The sequence below is a fragment of the Prinia subflava genome, chromosome Z, assembly GCF_021018805.1.
Source record: "Prinia subflava isolate CZ2003 ecotype Zambia chromosome Z, Cam_Psub_1.2, whole genome shotgun sequence".
NCBI classification, from domain to species: Eukaryota; Metazoa; Chordata; class Aves; order Passeriformes; family Cisticolidae; genus Prinia; species Prinia subflava.
In genome coordinates this window covers 96917781-96944208 of record NC_086283.1, presented here as the reverse complement: position 1 = coordinate 96944208, position 26428 = coordinate 96917781, and positions in this window count along the sequence as shown.

Below are 26428 nucleotides of genomic sequence, written 5' to 3'. Positions count from 1 at the left end.
ATTAAAAGGTTATTTCTGTCACTTGCTATAGTATCGCTATCATTCTCTAGGATAGAAATGATGAAAGATCATTTTAAATGTTATCAATGCAATATTTAAACAGCTTTTTTTTCCCCTCAGAGAAAGTGCTTTGAAAAGACACCCCCACCAGTATGTGTTAGGTTCTTAACAGGGCCAACCTTTTTTAATCTCACAGTTCCTTGCACATTGTAGGGAGAAGAAAAAGAACAAATCTGCAGTATACTCTGCTACATTGTACTTCTTGCAGCCTGAAGGGACACTTCTTTATTTATGCTTAATAAATTGTCACAAACAGAAGTTGCTGAAGTATGTGGATATTGATTTCCAGTAATATAGGGACATTGATATAAAATGAATGTAATTTTAGTATTAATATCTTACACTTTTAATAACACCTTTTGTCCCAGAAGGAAAACAAAATACTTTCTGGGGATCACCTTGCTCCCAGCTGTTGTGCAATGCTTTATTGTGGTGTTGCATTTGCTTGCTTCAGAAAGAGAGTCCTGCCTGACACCTCTTAGGTATTCACAGTTAGAAGTAACTACCAATGCCTAGATGAAGTTGTAGACTGTAGGAAGCAAATGTATATGTTAGAGTTTTTAAGAACCTGCAGCTGACACCCACACACTTTAACCCAATCTTCTCAACAAATAACTCTTTCCTCCCTTTCTGCCTGCAGAAGTGATGAATGTGAGGTAGCAGGCCTTGGCTTTATGCTCTTCTGCAGACAGGACTTCCCCTAACAACAAGCATGGATTTCCATTACATTCTGATTCAGCAGAAAATTGTATCATCAGCACCACTTGTGCAGCTGAGATTATCAGAGTAGTCCAGGGGATTGAAACACACAGCTTCCATTAAAATGGATTAGAAGTTCTTCCTGGAAATGGACCTTCAAGTCACTGGACCAGTTCAGTTCTCAGTAAGAGACAGAATGCACTTTGGGGAAGAAGATGTGGTGGAGTGTGAAGAAGACAACCATAAAAAGGTAGGAAATCAGGACTTCCCTGCAAGAGAAAAAACCTTACCTTTTTACAGAAATATTCCACAACTCTGCATCTTAAAAAGTCGCTATGTTATACACTATAATTACTCAATGTCTGCCTTTGCTGCATTTCACATGCTGAAGTAGGGGGGCTGTTTGCATCCCTCTATTTATACAGAACACAGAGATACTGATTATTTTCAAGGCTTCTGCTAAAAGACACCACAACAGCATAAAAATAGCGCTATTTTAAAGAATGGTTTAAATACAAACTTCCTTGGTCCAACTGCAGCCATTGCTGGGGAAGGCACAGTTTTGTGACTACAAATATTGGTAAGTAGGAAAGCAAAAACCTTGATATGTGAATGTAATTTACTATTGTGCTTTAAGATAAAGTTAAATCATCTTGGTAATGAATATGCTGATGTCTGTTTTTTTTAGATGAACTTAAACTGATGACTGTAATTGCGTAAGAATAAAATTGTTCTATTAAGGAGACATGATAGCAGCACTAAATCTAGTGTCTATTACAAAAATGTAATTCTACAGATCCTGTCAACATAAACGTCTTTAGATATGATGTGCAAAGTGCAGAAGTCCCCTTAAGGTTCACTCTTGTACTGCTCGAGGCCCTGGGAGGTTTGGTACCAGCTTGGTTCAAAGTGCAATGAGAACAGATACAGGGAGGGGAAAATTCTTTATTCAGGTGTCATGGGTATGCATGCAAATACTTCTATTGTTATTCACAGGCTTGATCCATAGCAAAACTTTGCTATTTTTAGCCATAGCCATGGAGAATCATATCTACACATATCTAGACAATATACCCACAGAAAATTCTTTGCAGCACAAACTTTCTGGTTTTAAACCAAAACCCACAAAACTCCGTCTGCAGCAAGGTGAGCTCTGTTCAGTAGGGTCCACAAAAACTTTTTGTTACCTGGTGCTGTTTCCATATGTCCCTGGCAGAACCCCAGAGTTGTCCCAAAAAATGCCAAACATCCCAGCCCTCCTTGATAACAGTGAGATGGTGCGTGGTGCCTATTTTGGGGCCACCCTCATGTTTGGCTTGTCTTCCATCATGGAACAGCCCATGCAAATACTGGCATTCATCAGCTTTCCAGCACTTCTTACAAGAAGTGATGGGGTTGTGAAGAGAGGCAACATAAAGTGTTAGAGAGTTATAACAGAGCCATGTAAAAATCCAGTAGCTCAGTAAATTTTCTTAAAAACTTGAGAAAATCCTGACATGAGAAAATTTTATGCATGTGACTAAAGACACATGAGAACAAGCAGCAACTCATCTCAGGTCTTTTGGGCATTGTGTACATTTGCAGACCAGAAGAAGAAGAATTTGATTAACCCTTAGTTTCACATAGGCAGTTTCATTTTCATAAGAACAATTAGCTATGCAAGGGAGCCTGGCAGTCTCAGAGAGAACAGCAATGAACCTGTAGCATGAATATCACTTTCCATGCCATTTTTCTTCTGTGCACATGCAAAAGATACCTGCTTATGCTGCCATAAGCACCATAATGCCTCTTAGAGACCCTAAACTCACTTCCCAGGATGGAGAGTATGAACATTTATGTGGTTATTTATGCGACAGACAAAAGTGCAGTACAGGTAAGTATGACAGAAAGAATTACTGAGTGAACATGTAGCTAATCAATGCGTGTGAACAGATCTGCCATACTTACTCATAAATGTGTAAATGTTGTAAGTAATGAACACACAAAATATGAACACACTCATTTGTCTACTTATGAAGAATCAATTATTTCCTTATCATTTTCTGTATTCCAGCCCATATTGCAGAGGATCATTTTGTCTTACTTCACTGAAAATATAATAAATCTTCAATACATCACCAAATCTAACAAATTAGTACAAATCTTGCATTCTTTCTTTTCTAATCTAAAAAGGGCACATGCAAGACCAAACCTCCAAAGCAACCCATCACTTGCTTCTTAGTTCAAGTCCATTTAATTTTATAAATTAATTACTCCTTGCACATAAAATTATTTTCCTTGATGTTTTAAAATACACTTTTTTTCTGATTGCACTGCATTCAGACAAATATTTCCACAGAACTCAGACAAAAACCCCAGATCTTCTCACTGTTAAATAAGGGGTAGATTTCTGATTTAATTTGTTACTAGTATGACTGAAGTACTTGTAGTGCTTCATGTAGTATTGTACTAGATCTCCTCAGTTTTTCCATATGTTTAAAGAGCTTTAGCTCCACAATTTAATTCACAGAAATTAAGTCAGAAATACATAGTAAGTCCATATATAATTTGAAGTTTACTTTGGCTATTGAAGAGGAATTTTGAAAGATGGTTCTCAAAGTTTCTCTAGGAAAAGGAAAAATTGTAAGAATTTCCTTCAATACACTACTATTCCCTAATGAAGTGCTGTATTTTGAAATGAAATGCTTCATAATGGATGTCAAGCACCTCGCTAAATTTATGGTCATCCCTTTGGTATCTGTACACCTATCTAAATATCTGGTTTTATAACACAGGAAAACCCCCGTGTTTCCTTCCTGTTGCAGAGACTTTTCTGTTTATTTATGATTTTGCATGCATTATGGTCTCGAGCAGAACAACCCTGTTAGAGTGCAATCAAAAAAAATGGATTTCATATTCTGATCCAGCTTGTATAGTCCTGATCTCTTCTACGGACGTGAGTGAGCAGATACACCATTGCTGTCTTCCACATAATGTTTTTTTATTTGAAGGTAACAGTTCTGGGAGAAAGGAAGTTCCAGGGAAGTTTTCAGAAGGGCGCCTAGCGTGGAGGTTGAGCTCCAAACATGATTACACTGCTTATCACACTGCAAAACTATAATCAGGAGCTTTGTGTCTGAGCTGACACAAAGTAAACATTTTGATCAGTTCAGAAGTCATATGGCTGACATGCCTTTTGTGCAGGTACTGTCACATTCTGATATGACTTCAGGTGATTGCATGTTTCTGTGTCTCCACATGGAAGTGCATTATTTCATGCCCTGAAGAGGCTGTGATTTCTGCTCTTCCACAACATTGCTTTAGCAATGACAGCAGATTAAGAAGTGGCATCTCCTCCTGCCATTGGCTACTTGTCCCCACCTCTAATGTCAGTGTGCCCTTCCAACTGTTGCTCCAATACAGTTCAATAAAATATGAAACAAGAAGGGAAGAATTAGAGAAGTTGAAAACAAAACAAGCACTAAACTAGAAATGTGGGTTAAATTTACCTGAGCACAAAGATAAATTTAATTTTTTTATTATCGTTACTTACACAAACGTAATTTCTGATAGTTTGTCTTTGTTGGGGGTTAGGTTTCTTTCCTTTTGCTCCTTTTTATTTTGGGAATTTTCTCCCATAAGTTGCTAGGAAACACTGAGGACTGGGTACTTAAGAAAAACAAAATAAGTGGCCAAGCTGAAGGCAGGAGGGCATCTGGTTGTAGGTCTCTTACATGGGAGTTTCTCTCCGTGGGACAGAGATATCATGAGAATTGGACTGGAAAAAAGACAGCGCTGGGGCAGCTGCTCCTTCTCTCTCTCTCTCTCTCTCTCTCTCTCACTCTCAGCTTCAGAGGAGAACAAGCTGCTGGTTGGGAAGGAAATTCGCTGCTGCCACTGGAGCCCAGCCTGGAGCCACTTCTGCTGTGGGATGAGCCTCTGCCTGTGAGAGCCGCCACTGAACTGGGCCCTTATTAACACCCACCTCATTAAAAGAGGGACTTTTCACCATCTGCTCATGTGCCTGGGATCTCGGGCTCACCCCTCTCTGCCCTGCTGGGAGCCGGGCTGCCGCTGTCCCCCCGTGCTGCTCCTTCAGCGCTGCTCCGAACTTTCAGTGTGCTGCACCCTGGGCTGCCAAGACCTCCAGAATTTCTGACACATCTCATCCACCAGCCTGGGATTTCTGCTCATTCCTGCCGTCCCAGCTGGGTGCTCCTCAGAGCCCTGCAGGGCACCAGGATGGGCTGTCCCAGCGTTTTTGAAGCAAAGCCTCTCCTCCATCCCTCCCCGTGTGGGCCCAGCCACCATTGCCGTGTGCTCCCTGCCCACAGCACCCCCTGCAGGCGTGGAGGAATCACCGCACCCGCCCTGCCCGGCCGGGAGCCAGCAGCGCCCCTGGGGGCTGTGGGCGGAACTGCACCCACGGGGAGAGGGCTCAAGGCCAAGAGAGGGCTGGCACCGGGTTCCTGGTTCTTTTTGTTGTTAATGCCAGAGTTGGTGTTGCCTGTTTGCCTTGTTGCATATAATACTAAAGAACTGTTATTTCTATTCTCATGTCTTTGCCTCAGAGCCTCTTAATTTCAAAATTATAGTAATTTGGAGGGAAGGGGTTTACATTTTCCATTCCAAGGGAGGGTCCTGCCTTCCTTAGCAGACACCTGTCCATTTCAAACTAAGACAGTCTTTAAGATTGACCTTGAGATGGTTGTTGAGTTCCTTATTGTCAAGCATCTCATCTCTTGCAATTTTGTGACATGCTGCAAAATGAGTTCAGCTGCACAAGGAGGATCTGCTGAATCTCCATTGTTTACAGTCTGGTTTTGCAAGGGAAACAGGCACAGGTTTTAGTTTCCTTAATATGACAGGCTGTAATTCACAGAAAATCAGGAGCTGATATAGCTTGTATAGCTGCAAGGTGAAATTCCAACTACACCAGAATTAGAGTCCTTAGACACAAACTCCATATTCATAAAGGTAAAGGCAATTATGCATCTGTTGGAGAAGCATGTCAGCCTAGGCAAATTATAAGCCTCTTCACGGTTAAAAAACCTGCCCACCTGTTTTTACATCATATAACTAATTTTTCTTCAAAATAAGTACCATTCTACCTTAGACTCTATATAAATTTTATCTGAATTCATATAAAATTTATTGTATATAAATTAATAATGAAAATGTCATTCTAATAATAAGAACAATCTAAAATTTGATCTGGAGATATGTCTGCTTCTGCCTTTACAATTGTTATAGCACCACCAGTATGATTGTATGAAATTCTGTGCAGCCAGACTTTACTCTCATTACTTAAGGAAGAATAATACAAAACAAAAGCCACCACGGGTTTCAGGCTAAACTAAGAACTAAGCAGATTACACTAAAAAAAATTTCAGTGGAGTCTTCAGTGAAGTTGTTTCCTGATATGCAAGACAAAACCAGTGTTGATGCACTGACAAACATCTCTGTGTAATTAGTCATCTCATGGCAATCACAGAGGCATCTTCTTAAGCACAGACAGTGTGTATAGTTTCATGCAAAATCCAAGAAATAACATTGGTCTACTGAACCCAGCTCTAGTTCTTATGCCATGATTGTTTATATTGTGTCACTAAGCAACCATAGGCACTAAGCAACAACACTTTCAGCTGTTCAAAGCCTCTTTTCTAACAAAGCAAGAAGAAGGAAAATAGTGAACAATTCTCATTATAATAATGATGAAGTCCAAGTAGTTAATTCATGAATGTAAGAAAAACATAAAGTTTTTTAACATCAAATTTCTAAATTAACTAGATTGCTTCAAAAGCGGTCTAACTTTAAACACCATTAAAATTCCTCTTCAAATCATGTGTGTTAAATATACCCCCAATTATTCTCTCATGTCTTCCTTTTTTCATATGATTATGAACTGGCATTGTCCATTTGTACAAAACATCACCCAAGCAGTGTGAACCATTACCATGCCTTCTGCACTCTATAATAATAAATGCGTGAACTCAGATTTCAATGTGTTTTATCAAAAAATATGAAGAAACAGGCATTGAAATATAACATTTCAATAGTAATTTTCAGCCACAAAAACTACTCAATAAATCTGTTGTCAACACGTTGCACTGTTTTTTTTTCCTATATATATGTAAGTTGCTATTACTAGTGTCTCAGTTTCTTCCTTCACAATCTGCTTGTCAGAATATTCAGGCATTCAGAATAAGTAATTCTGAAGGACACAGAGGTTTGGGAAGCAGACCCTACCTTCCTTCAATCAGTTGTCACACTCTCTTCAGGCTGAGATTGTCATCATTGCTACAGCCTTAACTCAGCTTGACAGTAGCTGCATTTGTACGTGTTGGTCTTCATCTTTTCTGGTTAAAGCCTTGGACCTGAGTCTCTGCTTATTTTGATTCAATATTCATAAGAGATAGTAAACTTGCTAACAAAGTTTGGGTTCACTATTATTTAGAGTTGCAGACAAAGACCAAGATGCCTTTAAAGATGGTCTCAAGTTGGTAGGAAGACAGTGAATTTTTTCAAGACCCTAGACTCATTCCTCTTAACAGTGCTGAATTTCATGCCAATGAAATTCAGATGTTAAAATCGTCTCTTTGTTCCCACTATAATTTGAAGCAGATTATTTCACATATTTAATGGGTCATTGAAAACTTTTTTGTTTTTCTTCTTGCCCTAAGGATGTGGCAAACTCCATTTTCCTGTCAGGTTTGAGGAACAGAACTTCTTTACTTGCTCAACCTGTTCATTTCCATTCAGTAATGCTGCTGTCAACTGTCATCCACAGTGCCTGAGCCCACTCTGGCTTCAGCCACTTGCATTGCTACTAGAAACCACAGACTCAGCAATAAGGATGTCATCAGTGTACTTGAGATTACAACATCTCCTTCTGCCAATGTTAATACCACTATGGCAACCATCAACAGCAATAGACATTATTATTTCACTATACATATTGAACAGATGTGACAGCCTTGTCAAACTCCTTTCCTGGTGTCCAACTACTCCGTTATACCTTCTGCTGCTTTGACTACCCTTCTCTGGCCATGAAAAGAGATGGCACAAGTTGACCATGTGTGTAGTAAAGCACTTTGCAATGTCCAGAGCTGGCCCATACTTCTGTATAACAAAGTAAGGTTTTTAAATACAGTTGCTAAAATATATCTGCAATAAACTTACCATGTCCATTTTATTTTTTAGTACCAAATGTGTGATTAAAATCAATGCAGATTATGCAGATTTTCACTGACTTCACCAGGGTCAGGATGTAGCCCAACAACCATGGAGCTCCTATTATAGTGAATAGCTGCTGGCTGAATCTACTTCAGTCATCTTTTCCCAAGTTGGTTCCTTGAAAGACAAAGAAACAGAAATATTGCGTCTCAGTTCTTGTTCAACCCTTTATGTACATTCAGCTCATTAATCCTTCTGCTGAATTTTAAATGTCCTAAGAATATTCTTGCAATTTAGTTAGAAGAAACTAAGTTAGAAGTTCACACGGACCGTAATATTAGATGTTATTTGTTGTTCTCTTTAAGAAGGCTTTGCAGTATCTCACCCTCAGAAGACAGCTGAGGGACCTTAAATTAGAAGAGGGAGTTAACTTATCCCTAGACTAGGTCAGCAGGAGAATGAGAAATAGGCAAGAACAACCTAATCCAATTTTCCATCCATTTTCCTGCTCAACCACACACCATTCAAAAAACCCAAAAGGTTATTCAGCGTCTAATTTTGTGGGCATTAGCCTTTAAATCACAGCAAAGCAACTCGAAGAACCTGGGGAACAACCTGCTGAGTTCTGCTTCACCTCCACAGGCATAGGTTTTCTCTCTGAGGGCTTCAGAAGAAGCAACACAATGGCTATGCAGTTGCACAGCTTTATGGCAAAATGTACTGTGTGTCAGAAAAGGGAGTCTCACAGGGTTCTAGGTGTGATTGTCCTGAAGAAACCAGTGTTTCAGACAGCAGCTCTGATTTCTGATTTTTCTTCCTTCTGAGTTTACATCCATTGCAAGTGGAATTGTCAATGGTTTAAAGAGAGATGTGAAAATCTGGGCAGAGTTGCTGGAGCAGGATGTTCCACGGGTAAGGGAAGGTGATAGCTGAATCCAAGGACTAGATATATACGTTCTATCATGAGCCAAGTGTTGCTGAAGCTAATATAAGTGTTTTATGTGGAAGAAGCAGGCAGACTCTACACCCTCCTTTGTTAAATCAATAAAGTTGTGCTGCCGAAATCCAGCTTCGTGTTTCCTTTTTTTTTACCTTTAGGTCCAATCAATATAGAAAAGGTGAAGAGGAAAAGAACAAACAGTAGTGTGAAGCAGCTTTGGTTCTCATTAATGATATTCTCTGCAATCAGGGCAACATAACATCCTTAGAAGAAAATTCTGGAGGTATTTACTGGCAAACATGAGATTAATCTCCTTACTTAAAGGGATTCAACCTTCATGTCTCCTCAACTACATCCATAAAAGTGATGGTAAATCCTTTAGGCTTGTACAAAAAATTATCTTTGTGTTATTGTCCTAATTTCTATTAGTATGTATCATGCAAAAATTTGAACTTTCCAAGGAATCATTGAGGGAATGCAGGAGATACATAATAGCTCCAAGTCTGATGAGTCATCACATGGTGCACAATACCAAACCAAACCAAACCAAACCAAACCAAACCAAACCAAACCAAACCAAAACAAAACAAAACAAAACAAAACAAAACAACACCACCAAAATACTAGAGCAGAAGAGAACAACAATGTTTGAGCAGTCATTCTAACATCAGCTTGATGCTGCTGGAAAAGAAATGGGATGGGTTTACAATTTTTAAAGGATAGCCAATTTTTAGTTTTAGATAGTTTTATTTCTTTGGTTTACATTTTTTAAGTGACTGCTAAATATTTCATAAAGACATAGACTGTACATTGCTTAATCTTAAATGCATCCAGAAGGACACATAAATAGATATAAAATGCCAGTGAAGGAATAATGTAAAAATATGCCATCCTAAAAAAAAAAAAAGAGAAAAAGTGCAAGGTCATTTATGTTGGGAGAAAAAAAATTCATATACTGCTCAAGACATGATAAAGACAAGGACTTTGAAAATATGTGACAATCTGAACTTGGACAAAAATCTCTAAATCTGCTACTTCACTTGTAGCTTTGCATAGCTGTAGACAAAGCAGGTGTGAACAGGTGATTTCTGCTTTTAGATAATTCCTTGGCATAGTGCAACACAATAGATTTAGAGACTTCTAACTCTTCCAATATCTCCCATCTCATCCAGCAGAGAGAAACAACAATATGCTCCATGTTGGCTCTCTTCAGGTCAAGGCTCTCACAGTGCTTCACAAATTATTCACACCTCAAAAACATATCTGACCTGTGAGTATTTGGCACTCATTTCAGCCCAGCTAATTTAACTGTGTTGCAAATCCATCTTGTTAAGCATTTATGGGATCAGTTGTAACCCCAGAGAGCATATCTAAAAAACCTAAGGTCCTGGTTTAGCTTTAAGCAAAAGTAATTTCTTTGGGAATAGTAGGACCTCTCACATCCTTAGAAATTATACAAAAGGTTTTCTCAGTGTCATGTTCATTGAGGGAGGGCCCTTAATGGGTGGGGCAGTTGGCTGGGGACAACATAAAGAAATTCTTTTAATGTGTAATATGTTCAAAAGATGTCAGATGAAGAAAGCTCCCTCTTTCTGTAGGTGACATGCACAGCTTTTCTAGGACATAGATGGCTGTGGGTTCTGCTGTGGAAGACTTTGGTATAACAGAAACTTAACAGTTGACATTAAATAATTAAGTACCTCATCAGAATAAAAGTTCATCTGTATGCAACTTTTAAGGTAATTTAGATGTTACTTGGTTGAACCTAGTAAAAACGCAGATTTTGTGGATCTCTAAGGCCAGTATTTTAGTTTCACAAAATTTGTTCAGTCTTTCGGTTTTTTCTGTTCTTGATAGTTAATACTGTGTTCCCCTTCCACAAGAGGGATTAAATTAAAGAAAAAGTACAGCACCTTACTCTCTAGACAAGAGGAAGTCTATGCTATTTAACAAGCTTAGGGAATAAAGCCATTGTTGATTTAAATGAAAGGAAAAGTCCCAATTGTTTTCAGTAATGGCCAGCATTTCACTTTCTAAAAAAATGAGTTTCTGTTACCTTAGGGGTAGTACTGATTAGGAGGAGTTATACAGGGTCTATATCACCTTCAGGTTTTCACTACAGATTATATCTATACCTTTTTCTTACCTTCCCTCTGAAATTTGTTTTTCCCAAATCCTTTTTCTTCCTTTCCCCCTCTCTCTCCTCCACCCTCCTGCCCCCCACATATTCTTTGGATTTCTTCCACTTTCCCTCCTATTCCTTTCACAGCACCCCTAATACAGCCATAAAATTAACATTCCAATTAAATTTTCAAGCTCTCAACATTTGAATGGATTATAATAGAGGTGAGCTAATAAGTAATCCCTTTTGCAGATCTGGTATAAAATGGTGGCATCAGGACCACTGGGACAATCTCCCCAGGAGCAGGGTATTCAGGAAACTATAAAACTTAGTTTTGGCTTATGCTATCTTTTTATTTTTCCTTTCTATAATGAAATATAAGAGGAAGTTCCTTAATTTTCACATCAGTGTTTGCAGCTCAGGACTCCATTAATGCACCCCTCTCCCTGCTGCTGTTCTCTGCCCTAGTTTGCAGTCAGTTCATTCTGCACTGATGTATATTTCATTGCCCAAGGCTTAATTTTGATTTATTGTCCATCCATAAATTAGAAAAATATGCTCTGGAATTCCATCCCGCTGAAAAGCTGTGCCTGATGTCAGGGGACTGGGTGATATTTAAGATGTCAGAAATACATATTGGATTAGTGTGCTTTGTTTCCCCACAACAGCAGGTGTTTAATCATAGCTGATGGCTGAAGTTAAATGCATTAGGACAGGATCAGCCAAGAAGATGGAGTTTTTCTAAACCATACAAACTCCAGATAAATAACTCAAAACTAATTGTGTGTCCACATCTTAGATACAATTTTATTTACTTTAATACATTAAACAATGAAAATAGACCCTGGCACTTAACTCCTCATTTAAGATCTGTACAAATCTTTGATGCTAGTAAGTGAGAGGCTTTTGCAGGATATATATGCTCCCTTCTTGGCCCTTCAATGGCTTAAGATATTTTCTACAGTGAAGATAACTAAGAAGGAAATACAAGGGAGTAAAGGAGTTACAGAGATGGTACACTGTTATTTGAGGTCAGGGGGTTATTCCCATACAAAATTCAGGACATTAATTTTTAAAAAATCGCTCAATATACACAAGACCCTAAATAACACAGACCACATTCTGCATCCAACGGTTCTCTTGAATTTTCTTCTTCTGCAGCTGATTTTTGTTTGTTGCAGTTAGGCTTGCTGCTCTGTTTATGTTAATGAGAAGCCTCTGTGTGTAGAAAAATGATCAGGCCTGGTCTTGAGCAATTTAGCTGGAGGCCGAAGAGAAGACGCTTAGGAGAGCAAACATTTTCAAGGTCAACCGGTGAACTGTAACAAGCCAGTGAGATTCATGGCGAGAATTGTATATTTTGACACAACAGCGATTTGATTAAAAGAGAAAGTAATGGGTTTAAACAGTCGCTATGAGGATGTAGCCAGACTTTGTTAGCTTTTCGCAAATTACTTAACAGAGCAGTGATGGAACTGGAAATAGGGCTGTGTTGTGTATGGTAAAGAAAAGACTGTTATGTTTGAAACAGCGATGATAAAGGATGCTAATGTTTGGTGTTCAATGAATTTCACTTCAGTCACACTGCAACAATTTCTTGGAAGTTTAGAACATTGTAGGTATTATTGACAGTTCTAATAAAGTTTTCTAATATTTGAAACACGATTGCTGTTACTGCATGTGTAAAACCACAGCCCTGCACGTACGAGACCCTTCTCACAGAGGTTTTAGACCACTGCAAAAGGCAGGCCATGGAAGACCTACGTCCACTTCATATGCTGCAGAGAGAAATTGAGGCAGAGAGGCTCTGGCTTACACAAAATGAGTAAAGTACACCCTCATTACCCAGTCTTTAGATCCAGGGCCTGATGGTGCATGGTGTTTAAGTCTGAGCTTGTAGTCTAATACCAGGTACTCCAAAATAACGTCAGACTCATCTTTTGTTTTATCTGTATCACACCTAAAAATGGGATGCTAACATACAAAAAAGATACACTTTTTTTACTGACATAGTGATTCTTTTGCCTTCCTGATTTAAAATTATTTTAAACAGAATTTTGAAACCATGGTACAAATTCAACCCTTACCATAATGTGAACTCCAGTTTGCATGTGTACCAGAAGAGACATTTTCTGCAGGTAAATTCCACCTTGCCTCAAAGCAGAGACTTACTAGTATTTGAATCTTATGCAGGAGAGTGAAACTTAATGTTTTATAAACAGCACTATGAGCATTTCACAGGCTGGATGTGTTAAAAATTGTATTTATTGGAGTGTCTGTCCACTGACGACTCATACTCCAGCAAAAAAATGGTCCTTTTCCTTCTCCTGTTACATCTCCATTTAATGTTGTTGACTTAACTTCTCTGCATACACAGAGGTAATGTGACTGAGGGCATGGCAGCTTTAAAAAATTCCCCAGTGAGTAAACAAAAATTTCTGATAATGATGAAAGATCAGTGCCTTATAATGGCAGAGCAGGAGCAGGTGCTGGAGTCTTCCCAGGCATACAGGCTGGAAGATAAGACCATGCTAGTAGGGTATCAGAGATGATTGAATGTGACCATAAACATCAGAAACATAATTTCTGTCAGTGCAGAAGTTGTATTTCACAAATAATCTGTTTAGAAAAAGTTATTGTGCTTTCTTAATCGTCGTTTCTTAAGCTCGTGGTATTCTGGGTACATTATCAAGCTGTGAGGTGAATCTTCATGTTTGAATTAAGCCCACCTCAGGCCACACTGCCATCAGAAAGAGGCAGCCCTGCCTCATTCATTGCCTTGTGTCTATGCTCTCCAGAGTGGGACCATGCCGAGACTGGAAACATTTCTGTGACCTGGTTGAAATTCAATGTTTTTTTGTGGTCAGCTGGGTCAGTGGGTCAATCCAACTCACCACATAAAACCACAATTGTTACCAGTTACCTTCAGGAAGTGGAGGGAACATGTAACTGGGGGTTAGATGGGGGAGGGCAGAATAGACCATGCTGACCACTCACCAATTTTTTTAAAATCACCTTTGAGTTAAGTTCTGGTGCTTCAGCATGGCTTCAAGATCTGTTCTCTTTAGGCTTAAGGCATAAGCAGATAATGATGAAAACCTGCTAAATACTAAGGTGGGTGAGAATCTTCAAGTAATTTGGTTTCAGTTTGCTTTGAAACTGTTTGTTTGGAATCAGTGTAGTATTGCAGCTGCCCTCAGCAGACAGGATTTGTTAATAAATCCCCTCTATACTAAGGCCAAATGTAGTTCAACTCATATTCCTTGTAAGGATTCTGTGGACAGTGAAGGTGATTTTTATTTTGAGGAAAATAAAAATATTGAATTCTCAATTCAATGTCATTTATTCAGAAAAATATTCCACTGAATTCCTTCCAATAAATAAGAGCTGGAGCATATAGCTCTAATTCAGATTTCCTAGGAGTATTAGATAATGTAATTCACAAATTAATGCTAAATTAATTTTTATTCTAAGGAGTGGTAGTTCTGATTTGAGACTGGAAGGCAAAATCTAATGGGATAACATGTTTAAATATGCATTAATAATAAATAACAGCTTGTATTTAACATAAAAACAATACAATACGGAATCTACATATTTCAAATAACTAGTTACTTTAAATAGAAAAATATTAACAATTATAAAACTCAATAATAATAATAAGTCCAAGAAAGATTCCAGATTATTCCTCTATGCAAAACAAAACAAAACAAAACAAAACAAACAAACAAACAACAACCAAAAGACATCTGTCTTCACTTGATCTTCAGATTCAATGTTTTGTAATTCAAAGCCAGTGGAAATGATCTTCCTCTTATTACAACCTTTGATTTCTATAAAATCATAATGTGCTACCCTTAGTGTACATAGTAGGTTCCCTCAATTTTCATTAGTCCTAAAAAACATTTTCCAGAGGAAGATTTTTGGATTAAGCAGGATATTTAGTAGGAATCACAATTCCCAATTTCTCAGCTCTTCCATGGGTTCCTTGTGTGACCTTGAATAAGTCAACACACTTCCACTTCCACTGCAGAACAAAAGATATCCTATTTATCTCCCAGGGGCCTTGTGCATCTTAATCAATCAATATTTTTCATGACATTTTGAGATCCACAGATAATTAGAGATTCTATGACAATAAAACCTAAGTACTGTACACAGCTTAGAGGCTGTTTTTGTTTTTACCCCTGCAGGGTCTTTTAACTCTGGGGGACTAATGAATATCTGCACACCTTTCTAGTGTACACTGAAAGGAAATAACTTGCTAAAAAGAACCCAAACCCAAGCAAGACTACCAAACATTTCTCCTGTTTCATTATCCAAGATGTCCTATGAAGGAAAATAGAAATTCTGATGAGCTCTGACCTCTATCTTTTCCTGTAGAATCAGATCACTACAGGAAAATGACCTATCATTTTGAAAAGGAAGCACAGAAAGTTTGATTGTGCTGGAAGTCTAATTCAAAACTTAAAGATAATTGGAATCTTAGAAAAACTGTCAATTAAAATCTAAAACTCAGTAGTATCATATGACATTTCTTTGGAGGCAATACACAGGGAGGTCCCACACTATTTGTGTGGTAGACACTAGGTGTTTCAGTGAGATCTGTAATTAAATGATAAATGATATTGTATTCTGCTATGTTTCCACTTGCTCTAGTAATAAATCACTGGGACATTGAAATGTCCTAGGTTTTGCTACCAGGCCTGCTTCTCCTGAGTCAGAACTTTGAACTATGAATTTTCTCCTCTGCATGAGATACTTTGCACTTCATAAGCAAGAAATTAGAGTGAAGTTTCACATGAAAACTTCTCCAGGCACTATTTATTCTTTAGAATTTTGGTTACACCCCTTGTACTCCAGGGTCAGCACAGGACAGAAGTCTGGGACAGTTCACAGAGAAAACATACACGGCATTTCTGATGAGTCACATACTACATCATATCATAGTGCCATTCTTAAAGAGATCTGAAAATACTCATCAGAAATAAAACTATTATTAAGAGTGTTAGCTTTCTGGAGTCCTGTCCTAGAGATGACAGGAGCAATCTTTATCTTCACAGTAAAATTAATCTGGATATCACATGGGCTGAGATGATAAAAGTCAAACTTTTGTTCTAGCTCTAAGCAAAATCATCTTCCTCATTCTCTGCTGGGAAGTTTTTCAATCTGGAATAACTGAATTTGCTAACAAAAATGCTGATAATAAAGTCATACCTATTATTTCAGACTGAAGACAAACAAATAACTACAGATAATGAAAAGTAAGATACACTTTTGTTCTCTATTAATTTGAAAACTGAAGTAAGATTTAGAGCTGTTGAAATTACAAAAGGAAGCTCATGAATTCCAGGATATGCTTCTAAATCATATTGGCAATCTTCTAAATGCTAAGTAACTAATTAATCTTTCATATTTCCTAGTGGCACAAATAGTTCTTTAACTTTTATTTTAAGCTGTTCATGATGATACACATATGATAACACTAAGATAAGGCAATTCATGATTATGCATGCTGTCCGTTCCAAAAAGTGAGTGGATAAAAGACATTCCTCTTATAAAAGTCAGTTAGGGTGATCAGATGTCAATGGGTAATTGATTTATCAGTTAAAAGAAAACTTAAGCAGACCCCAAATTTTAAGTGTTTTTAATTTCATTTATTTAATATTCTAATTACCTATTTACAATCAGGATAATTTTGCTAGCCCCATAGTTTTTAAGGTGGGGCCTCTCTTTATCACAATTCTGTTGGTAACAGGCACAGATCACACCCACCTCTGCAGCAGGTTAGTTATTTTTTTTCAATCATGCACACATCAAAATGGATTTGGCTTGAGAGATGTGAATCTTTCAAGATTTCACTTGAAATCAGATTAAATTTAACTTCTTTGAGAGTTTTGTCACAACCCCAAAAATCATACCAAATTTTTGGATGTCCTGAATATATAATTTGAGACAAAAATGCTATGGGTTTTGTAAAATCCCATAGCATTTAGTTTTGATAAAAATCGAGCAAAGTTTCCAACGTTGGGAGGTGATTTTGTCAGTCTGAAATTTTTAAAAATCTGTTATGTTACAACTGAATTTTATTTTGATATGATTATTATTCTCGAGGAAGGGGATTCAAATCATCTGAGTAAACAGAAATCCCTGCAAACAGAAATGGATTCCAAATTAAAAATGTAATTCTCCATGCACCTCTGTTTTAACCTGACAGAGCATAACAATTTCAAAGGAATATTTGTAGCTATTCAACTGAAGATTGCAGAGACAACACTGTTCTCCCCTACTCATTGTCTCTTACCACAGCTGGAACTAGTGAGAGCTCTAATTATTTCCTCCACTCACTGCACAAAATTATGCTTCATAGCTTACATTTAAGAGGGAGGAGTAAGATTTCTTTCAAAGTTAGGCAGCTCTATAGTATGTTTGGAATAGAGAAATCAGTGAGGAGCACAGGTTAGTCTACAGAGTGAGTAGCACCTTCCTTCTTCCTGGTGGTCATTGTCAAATCATAGAATGATAGAATAGTTTGGGTTGGAAGAGACCTTAAAGACCATTTAGTTCCAACTCCTACATTGCTGGCAGGGGCATCTCCCACTGGACCAGGCTGCTCAAAGCCCCATCCAACCTGGCCCTGACCACTGCCAGGAATGGAGCATCAACAACTTCTCTTGTTTCCCTCACAGCAAAGAATTTCTTCCAAATATCCAGCCAAAATTTCCCCCTTTTCAGTTTGAATCCATTACTCCTTGCCCTATCACAACAGCTGCTGCTGAAGAGTCCCTCTCCAGTTTTCTTGTAGTCTCACTTAATTGATTTTATTAAAGTCAGAATGTCTGTGTTGCACAAACACAAATCTACAGCCCTTCCATGTCTGCTTCAACACATTGGACTCATCTACTTGTGCTTAGTGCATGGAGTTAATCAAAGGTCCATGATGCACTTCTGTCTTCATAGCAGCTCTTCTAATTTCCACAGTTCCCCTTCAAGTCCATGTTTTGAAGACCCTCACAGGTGAGTTTGTTATCTTTTTTCCTTCTGTTAGAGTCGGGATTAATACTCAAGAGACTCAATGTTCGTGTTTGGACTCAGATGTTTAATAATTCTTATCTGTAGTATAGTCTCACAAGCTGGATGTTCTTGCTAACAAGGTAGGAAATGACTCTGTCTCTAACTCTTTCCAAGGTCTTTAAAGCACCAATTGTCCAAAACAAGGTGACACCTATATTATTTTTACTTTTAGCCCAATAACCAACCACTTATGGTCTGCAATGTGGAATTTTTCACCCAGTTACAAAAAACCACCCAAACCCATGAAGAGGAAGGTGAAAGAAGAAAAACTCAGCCTAAGCCCTAAATCCTCCATATTGCCCCACATCTACCACTATATACCAAAATCTTATACTTTGAGTTGAGTGTGATATCACACAATTCTATTTAAACTTCACACTCATAATCCCAGTGCTATCACTCAATTTTGGAAGCCTGTTCCACGGCCTCAGGTCAAATGCAGTGCTTGTTTGAGGGTTAGTGCATTTTAGCACAGAAAGCCTGAAATTCTGTTTCCAGAGTCCCAACATTCAGGTACTGGTGAGGACAAAGGGAGTGATCATAGGCATAGAAAGGCTTCCAAACACAGATATTTCATCTTGGAAAAGAGACAAGCAAGTGAGGAGATAGTGAAGACAAGTAAAATCAAGCTGATGAATAGATGAATAAATGAGAACAGAATAACAAACAGGGTCAGACAGAGCAGTCAGTAGGTTTAAAAAGAAGTATCTTTTCACAGAACATGAATATAACCTGCAAACATAACCTGTTGAGGAAAGCCCAAGTATATATGTATTTAATAGAGGATTAGATACATTTCCATTACATTAGATAGAGCTACCAAAAGTGAATAAATACATGGTTCCAACATGCCTTAAATTTCCTAAATTTAATTGTCAAAGAGAAGAGGGATCACGTTTATACTTTACAGGAGCAGATTTGGAAAGCAAACTACACCAGACAGGTCTTTCAAAGAGCTTTTCTCATGTGTTTTACCTCAGCTAATGTAGTTTGGTGTGTAAACTGAAAAATCCCTAATCTGAAAAGTTTACAATATCTGACTAAATCAATTATGAGAGCTGAGAAGCCTTTGCAAAATGGCAAGCTCTATAAATTTGCTTTCACAAGACTATGCTCTAATATTTTTCACCAGAATGGAGAAGCAAATAGGAACTGAGATATATCATCTAGGAGTGTTCCACTCCTGATCTTCACAGTACAGGTGATCACTTCACTGCTGGATCTTACACACAAAGTTCAGGAACAGGGAAGGTGAGATAAATCTGACCTGCACACCAGGGTTTGTTTAGGGCTCTTCTCCTTGTAGCCCTTCTGGATCAGCTGTAAACCTGATTTGCTGTCTATGAGTGTTGTTGTCCTGCCACTAATCCCAGGAGAAACTCTGATGTCATCCAAACCTACTGTGCTCTGCTGATGTTGTGGGAGCAGTGAAGAATTCCATGGCATGATAGTCTGGCCTTGGGTGTTTTTTCAATGCCACAATCAACCTTGCAGTATCAACCCACTTTATGGGTCTTCACAGGGAAGAAACCGTTGTTCAGAAAGATATCTGCAGAAATCTGATAAGAGAATAAAGAGGCCTGAATTTTTTCGATGTGCAGTCCTTTTCATGGCCAGATACTCTACTACTGCTTGAAGCTTTCTTTCCCCTTTGATTTTTTTTAATTCTCACCCCAGCTAGGTACATCCAGAAGGTGGGAATGGACATGACATTGTCATGTGTCTTTTTCCCAAACTGGACCCTGTACTCCTCCCTGGTTGTGCCAAAAAGTCTAAAGAAAAGGATAACATGCCCATGATCCCAGTGAATCAGGGGCATCATAACATGGCATGGGACCACATAGTCTTTGGCTCTGGTTGCTGCTTTCTCCATATTTATGTTTTTTATCATTACTCAGTTCAGCCACACAAGGCAAATTGTGTTTAATAAATTAGCCTAATGGATTCAGCAAGTGGTTTGTGAGCAGGGTGCTTCCTCCAGTTAAGGAAAACATTTATATTCCCTCTCTCTTTGCTTTTCATGACAAAGAGGGTAAGCAGAGGGCAGGGTACGGTGGGGAGGGGGGAGCAAGCCAGCTTGTCATCCCTGGGGCTGGGGACATCATCAGGGCCAGCCCCAGAAGGTTTCCAGGGGAGCCTGGGGCGCCGGTGCCCTTTTGTCTCGTCACCAGTGGCCAGGCAGCCCGGGGCTGAGGTACCTACCACAGCCTCCCCGGCAGGCAGCTCCCTCCCCTTCCCTGTGCTGCACATTAAACTCTTCCAAAGGGGCCTCTTTAACAGCTCCCCATGAAATAATAATTCATTATGTCACTAGGAGGGAAGAAAGGGAGTGTAAGTGTCTTGATGGGATTAGCGTAAACCCCCGCAGAGATGATTTAGGAGCCGTGATAATTCATTTAATAGGGGCCTGGGGTAAATTGCTAGACAGGGAAATGTAACTGAACCAGCTTAGAAAGGGCGCATTACAGGTCTGTATATGATAACTGGCTTCATTAGCAATATTTAAGAGATTTCATTTAAGAATGAGTCATAAAATGCAGAACTATTTCATCCACCTGGTTTGGTGGCCTTTAGCTTTACTCTGTCTGAATATTAAATTGGAAATGGCACTACAGCAACACATTTTGGAAACTGTTCTTTTGGCTGTTATTTGTATGGTTGGTTTAGCTTCTCATTTGTTAACCTTTTAGAATGAGTATCATTGAAGCGGCTAGCGGTACACCCAGAACTCAGGGAGATGAGAAGCCCACAATGGCTGAGAAAAGGCTGCTGCAAAACTTAGCAAAAACTCCAGGTTCCCACCACTGTACACACACAAGGGTCCAGAAAGTGTCAGCAAACAGCAAATGCTTTCCATGAAGCTCAGTGAGGTAGCTTCTTTCCCAATGAACACTGATTTTACAACAGCTTGGAGGGGTGGAACAACAAGCCTGCATACAGACATGGTCAGATGGACTTTGGAAAGGCTACCATCCTTTACCATGGAGAGGAAGTTTGCCTCAGATACTATTATTAGTAAATGCTGGGTTTGAGCTTGGGAAAGGAAAGATAGATATGATAGTTTTCTTCCACTCACCAGCATTTTAAAATTGGTAATCCTGAAAAAAGTCTGTTCTTTTTTTAAAAAGCGTGGTCCAAATACATTTTAAGCATGACCTACATAACTGACTAGAGATTCCTATTCTGTATATGGGTAAATATTAAATGGGTAATATTTAAGGGGTAATTACTCATGGGTAAAAATTAAAATTTATTAGATGAGGTTAGAGAACATAAAGAACTTAATTTTTATAGCCTTGCAACTTCATTAATTCCTCTTGGCCTGTGAGATGTAAACAATGGGAGAACCTGACCTGGCACTTACATGGTTTGGGTGTGTGTGAGGTGATGTCCATTATTCACACAAAAGGAATTGCTCATGATTAAAACTAGTGTAAAGTGTTTTATTAATCCTAAATATAGGGGTTCTGTGATTGTCAAGTAATGTTTCAGTAATTTTTGTCACCATACTTACGATTTTAATCCTTTGACCCATTAGATGGATTTTAGGAGTCATGATGCATTTCAAGATTTGAGAAAGTATTTAGCAAAAAATGAGTCATAAGTCTACCAACTTTTTCAAAGCAGTGCTCTCTTTTTATTTATCACTATTGATTTTTTTTAATCACAGAAAACAAAGAAAATGCCCATATAAAGAAGCACCATCAAATAAATTATTGAAATAATTCTGTCATAAATATGCATGCTACTTATACTTCTGCTGAAATATCAAAATGAAATAGTGATATTTTAACCACTGAATAGGATTGGATTAAGATTTCATGATCATATTTTTTCTGGGGATGTTGCCAACTGAAGTGTATTGTAATTCACTGTGCAAGCTACTATCACAGAAAACAAATAACTGAATTCTTTTTAATCCTCAAACAAAGTATGGATGTATTAATAAACTCTCCTAATAGAAAAGGCAAGTAATTATACAGAAAACAATGCCATAAGTAATAAAGGGTTGTAAAAGATGAACCAGATTTTCTTTGAGTATTGAAATTTAGCAAAACCTCTTGTTCTGTCTGTCTAACACAGAAATCCCAGTGATATTAGCACCCTTTTTTTCCAACTTCAAAATCCCATAATAAAGAGATTGCAATTGATATACTGTAGTAAACCATTTCGAAATACAGCAAGCAGTATCTTTATCAAAGGTACCTAAAGATATTAATAACCGTGACTGTCAAACGCAGGAATAAGACAAGTGTTTTAATAAATCTTCACTAATACTCCATACAAATATAAAAGAATGACTAGCTTTCTCTCCTTTCCTTTCCCTAGTGACCACTGCCCGTTATGACTTTGAATGATTCCCTCTAATGGAAGACAGCCAATACTGTCCATTATTCCAGATGGTCAGCTCGGCTGCAAAGTTCTGCTAATGCTTCTCAGCATTCAGACATAATTCACCAGGGGTTTTTTGGTGGTGTTTTTTTTTTTTTTTTTCTGTTTGCCTGTGTTTTTGTTTTGTTTTGTGTGAGTTTTTTTGTTTTGTGTGTGGGTTTTTTGTTTGTTTGTTTGTGGGTTTTTTTGCTTTACGTGTACATCCAGTCCAAGATCAGCCATCTAATAGCTGGCAGAAAAAATCTCAGCTATCTTGCTGATTAGTTACAATATCCATTTTGGTATTCATGTTAGAAAGTGAACAGTGGCTTCCTGGTCAGTTCATATTAAAAGAAATTCAAAACAGACCAACAGCTCTGTAATAGCCAGTACAGTAATACATTAATCACTTGGTTCCCCACAGCTAAGAGGTGACAGGTAAAATATAGGCAGACTTTGTGGGCACATTCTCAACTGGGCTGTACCTACAAAATAACCCTGCTTGTTACCACAATCTGCACTGAACACAAACAGGATTTAGTCCAGTATCTTCCGTGTAGCAGATGTTGCTTTTTCATGTATTGGGGATATTTGACATGCTCTGTCCTGATTTCTGTAAAAGCAATACAAATCATGCAAATATTTCATGCTCTAATCAGCAGAAAGTAGATAAGTACTGGCCTGTGCATGCAATTTACCAAAGCTCAACTAATTTTTCAGTTAGTAGATAATGGCTGGATATTATAAAGTAATGCTCATCACTTCACACAAGCAGCATTTGCTTAGTGCTGTTCTCTGTTAATACAAAGAGGCATTAGCAGACACTTGTAAATTTTCCTATGTAGAGCTTACATAAAAACTAATGACAACAACAACAAATGACAACTGCTCCCATTTAAAGGCACTGCACCTAGAATAAATATTCTAGGTGTCCTTGGGGACAAATATTTCAAGTGCTTAGATATCTTTCTGGTACGCCTTCCAGCATTCTTTTCCTCTGAAAAATCATGCTACAAAAAGTGGGCTTACACGCTATTTACATGATGTTCTGTAAAAGAAAGCTTACAATGCTGCATGTCTGGCCTGGAAATTAAAATTATTTGATTAATTTTACAAATAACTCTATTAAAAACGGACTGGTAGTTTTGACACTGAATTATTCCAGGTTTTTATCTTTGCATAGGAATACAAATTGGGCTGATAACTGTGCATTTCATTGCAACAATAATCACTATTTAATCAATATATTTTATTCCAGGCAATAAGATATTTCTAAATATTCAAGGAACATTCATCTAGAAGCCACTAGTATTTTTTTAAAATAAAATTGTTTTCAATTTTAACTGTATATTTGATCTGCTGACTTTTTCAGGAATTATTATCCCTAAAGCACTCCTGGTACTCTCAATAAAATAAAGTTTAACTTGTGTTTGAAACACACATTACAAATAGGTGTATAGATGAACGAGATATTGAGAAAAGGAAGAGTACAGATTATGAATATTAAGATTTATATTAATCTATAAGCCTATTAAAGTACAGTAAAACCTGTCCTTCAGACCACCTTTTTAAAGATATCACCTCCCTGATGGGACCACTAAATTTCGGGCCAAATTATTTTCCCATAAAGAACAATGAAAAGAAAATGATTATATTAAGACTACTTCTACTATGGTTTCTTTTCATTGTTCCGCCAAAAATGATTCCAAACAGTAAAATAACATTGATTTTGACCTTGTTAATGAACCTGAAGAACTTCAAGGCATACTTGACCATAGATTTCCCTTTAAATAGGAAAAAATTGACATGTAGTCATCATAATTTCATCAACCTTGGCAGAAGAGATGTAATTTTACTTATATTTTGGATAACCAGCTTGTCTTGATATTGTTAATGTTCCACAGGGACAAAAGCATGGGGTTTTTCATCATACCAACACTCTTAAATGATTCTGTAATTTGTATCACGTTGATTAAGTCTTCTGAGAGTTAGGAATATTTTTAAAGGCTGTGTTGTACAGATTTATATACTATTATGGGATTAATTTAATTTTTCCAAGATGTCCATCTTCCCTATGGTTGGAACTTTCCAGAGGTGTCTCACTGGGACTTCCTCACTCACTTTAAGAGGCTACACCTTGTCTGTGTAGAGAATAGATGATCACAGTTTCCATTCATATTGTAAGTCCTAGAGACTATAGGTCCCAGAGTGCAACATCCTATTTTAATTTAAGCTGCTTTGCATAGACTGGAACCTCCAAAGAATACCCTTGTCTGGTTTAGGAGATTTCAAATTATGGGTTGCAAAAACATGTTGGTTCACCACCAGCCACAGTCTTTTTTGTATTTTTGCATTTCTACCTCTATTCATACAAAAAATCCAATGTGTTTCCCACATATCTTTGCTACCAATTTTCCTATGTGTTTTTATCAGTCAGTGTATTTACATGAAACCATAAAATATGCTGAGTTGGAAGGAGCCCACAAGGATCATAAAACCCAACTCTTTGCCCTACACAGGGCACCCCAAGAGTCACATCTTGTGCCTGAGAGCAATGTCCAAATGCTTCTTGAACTCTGTCAGGCTTGGTGCTGTGACCACTGCTCTGGGGAGCTTCTTCTGGTGCCCAGCCAGCACTGGGTGAAAAACCTTTTCCTGCTATCCAACCTAAACCTCACCTGGCACAGTTCCGTGCTGTCTCCTTGTCCTGTCAATGGCCACCACAGAGAAGTAACCAGAGCCTGGCCCTCTCAGTCTCCTCTTATCCCTAGCCAAATTACCTAATCCACTCCTCATACGGCATCTCCTTCAGGTCTTTCACCATCCTTATAACCTTTCTTTGGATGCTTTCTTATATCTGAATGTCTTTTTTATATTGAGACACACCAAACTGGCCCAGCACTGGAGGTGAGGCTGCCCCAGAGCAGAGCAGAGCAGGACAATGCCCTCCCTTGCCCTGCTGATGCTGTCCCCGATGCCCCCAGGACACGGGTGGCCCTCCTGGCTGCCAGGGCACTTCTGGCTTATGTTCTACCTGCCAGGAGTCCCTTCTAATGGAGTTTCTCTCCAGCCTCTTGCTCTCCAGTTTGTCCACACATGCCTTGTCCCAGGTACAGAATTCTTACTTTATGTCAAGCATCACTGCTGTCACTGGGAAGCATATATCTTGGCCCTCACAGTTATGATACTAAAAGTTATTATGTTATAAATGGTTTTCTTTCTAAGGCAGTGAAAAAACATAGTTAAAAACCAAACAAGCAACATCTTCCAAACTTGGAATACACTTGAATGACAATTTTTAGATTTTGCATATAACTTTAATTTTCCTGGAACTAAACCCAGCATTTCTAATGTTAAAAAGCAAACCCAACATCAAATCATTAGGACTAATATGTTCCTGCTTTCAGAGCTCTGGATAGTTTTATTTGAAGTATATGTCTTGCTGTAATGGCACACAGGGATTTAGTAGTCCTCATAGATAGCAGCAGAGAGGAAATGCCTTTGGAGAAGAATTAGAGTTCTCATCAGAATTCCTTTGGCCTTGCAGCAGTGGGGCATGCCCTTTCCACCCAGGTCCTGATGTCATGTTCAGAAGAGAAGATGCAAGGGAATTTTTCAAGGTGTACAGTGTTGCCATGAATTTTCCTGGTTTGCTGAGCGTTCATATTAAAGGAGAAATGTGCAGTTTCTCACACTGGTGAATTGTAAACACAGGACCATGTTTTGTAAATATTGGCAATGTTATGAATACTTTCTCCAAGAGAAGGGGAGGTTGAATGACAGCCTCCTGGGCCAATGTGACAGGAGAGGTGGCGATACCCTTCTCCAATCCATGGTCACCTTGCCACAAGTATATAATGGCAAATAAACTGAGGGGCAGGGCTTCTGCCCTGCTACTGTTGTTGCACCCAGATCTGTGTCTCCAGCCTGTTTTTCCTGGTTAGGCCTCCACAGTGATAGTACAGTTGTTTGGTGTATCTTGAATTGCAAGGCTCTGTCTCAGCTGT